Raw genomic sequence first — 2,439 nt, forward strand, 5'->3', positions numbered from 1 at the left:
ATATATGACGGTAGTATCTGTTCCCGAAAGAACAGTTACCGTGGATGACCATGCAGCTTTGCTAGAAATGAAATGATAATTAAATGGACACCCTAGCTGCAAACAGCTAGTATGATGGGCAAACATCTATTAGGCGCACTACGAATGTAGTGGTGTGGACATGTTGGGAATGTGGATCTCACGGGGAGCGTGCAGGGGATAAGTCCCTGCAGACGCACTATCCTCTGTGCCCGCGGTGGCTCAGATGGATAGAGCTTCTGCCATGTAAGCAAGAGATCCCGGGTTCGAGTCCCGGTCGGGGCACACATTTTCAACATGTCCCCAGTGAAGTACATCAACGCCTGTTTGCAGCTAGGATGTCCATTTAATTATCATTTCAGTTTCCACGTCTATTCGCCCATACGCATCTTCTGTCACTGTGGCCCATGTTGTTCCTGATTTACCTCGACATCGGTTTTGGACAGCGCCGTTTTGCCGTGCACGGTATAGTTTAACGACAGCGGCACGTTAACTGTTCACAAACTTGCTTGTTTCGGAAATGCTTCCACCCTTGGCCACAAAGCCAACGATCTAGTCCTTTTTGACGTCAGATAAGCCGCTCCGTTTCCACATTACAACGACGTCTGTACTGGTTTCAGCATCCCCAGGACACGCTCTATATACCCTCCACTGCTAGTGCTTACAGCTGCCGTCTGTGAGTGGTTATTAACGCTGATGTCGAACATAGGCAGTGGTCACATTAGTGTGACTTGACAGTGTGTAACAACATAGAGATTCTGACGTGCACTTCCACCTGCTAGGGTACTGCTATTAGGTGAGCTAACAAGTGAGTTTATAAATAGAGAAAGAAATGTTTCCTTAAATTCTATCTGGAATCCTACTGCCTAACCCTGGTTAGTCAAGAGAGAGACAGAGTTTACGCTACTTGCTTACCCTTTGGTGATTAATATTTCTCTGTCAATAACGTCTGATGTTGGTCATCTTTGGTTTTGAGGTGGTGGTACTTGTTCATAGTGCGTAGTGTCTTTCTGCATACGCTGTCTTTTGATTCCTTGTTGGCATAGTCTCGTCCAAGTAAATTTGCACTCTTTCATTTAGTTGTGCCTATAAATGACGGGGTGTTCACCTGCGGAGATATCGGAGGTCTTCGAGAATACCATCCGGCTGAATTTCTGTAAGTTACGTGAAGACTTCTACGTCATATGGAGATCGTTATTTTTAGTTAAGCTGAATTATTTAACAAATTACTTATTTCATTAGAGCAAATTTTTTTAAAGCTAGTATTATTTAGTAGTTGATTAATTTTGGCAGGATGACCTGGAATCGCTACTATCTTTCCTAGCAAATAAAAATTGATAGACCGAGCGAGGTGGCGCACTTGTTAGCACACTGGACTCGCATTCGGGAGGAAGACGGTTCAATCCCGCGTCCGGCCATCATGATTTAGGTTTTCCGTGATTTCCGTAAATCGCTCCAGGCAAATGCCGGGATGGGTCCTTTGAAAGGGCACTGCCGACTTCCTTTCCCGTCCTTCCCTAATCCGATGAGACTATTGACCTCGTTGTGAGGGCTCCTTCCCACCAAACCAAGCCCCCAGCAATTGATACGAAAATCTCTTGATTCCCACAGGAATTAGGGATTTGAGATGATGATGCACCGGACACGTATAACCAGACTTTTTTCGATATCTGTTTCTTTATTTTTAAGTGACATATTCATTCTTACCACAGCTAACGTGATGGTAATGAAAAAGTAGAGATTTATTTTTAAGCAAAAGAACTTAATCAAAAGAACAAGCTATCACAAACCTTCATATCATTACATTAATAGGCCCTTTCAATTAATGGTAGTCTCACGGTTTTCATCCTAGGCCTTAATTATTCATGATTTTGCGTCAAATGAAAAGGTAGCAGATAGACCTTCGCGGGACGTGTTTTAGTGCATAATGTTACCGAACGGTGAGCAGTGTGTTGGTGTCATCATCTGTCATGTGATTACCACGCTATGCATGTGAGATTTCAGGATATGTAAGTAGGAGTACTCTGCAATATGTGGTCTTCCTTGCATCCTGTGAATTCTTGGCCTTGGCATAGTGTTTCATTTCGTGGTCGGCTCGGATTTTGAGTCCAGCTAATCGAATAACATGTCAGTAGCTATTGTTGGTCTTGAATAACACCTTCTTGTTCCACGACAAAAAACATACCAAGAGCGGTTCTTTAACAACATTCCCGAGTAGCGCCTAGTTCGGCAATGTTTCTTCCAGGATCTCAGAAAACCACATGTGTCGTAACTCTGTAAGGACCCTAGTGGAACCTCTTGCCGTCCACAACTACAAAACAACTGTGTTGGTGGCGGTGGAGGTTCACCGAGGGTGTAATTTGCTACAAAGGTTTTTGTACTTATGTGTCAGACTCCAAGGAACAATCGAGCATAAGTTCT

The 2,439-nt window shown here is 43.8% G+C and overlaps 1 non-coding gene across 1 annotated transcript; it reads left to right on the plus strand.

Moving 5' to 3' along the window:
- The first annotated feature begins 228 nt into the window (after nt 1-228).
- On the plus strand, nt 229-303 carry Trnat-ugu (transfer RNA threonine (anticodon UGU)). The gene has a single exon. It is a non-coding gene; the product is annotated as a tRNA-Thr (tRNA).
- Nucleotides 304-2,439: the final 2,136 nt, after the last annotated feature.

The sequence above is a fragment of the Schistocerca cancellata genome, chromosome 3 (assembly GCF_023864275.1).
Source record: "Schistocerca cancellata isolate TAMUIC-IGC-003103 chromosome 3, iqSchCanc2.1, whole genome shotgun sequence".
NCBI classification, from domain to species: domain Eukaryota; kingdom Metazoa; phylum Arthropoda; class Insecta; order Orthoptera; family Acrididae; genus Schistocerca; species Schistocerca cancellata.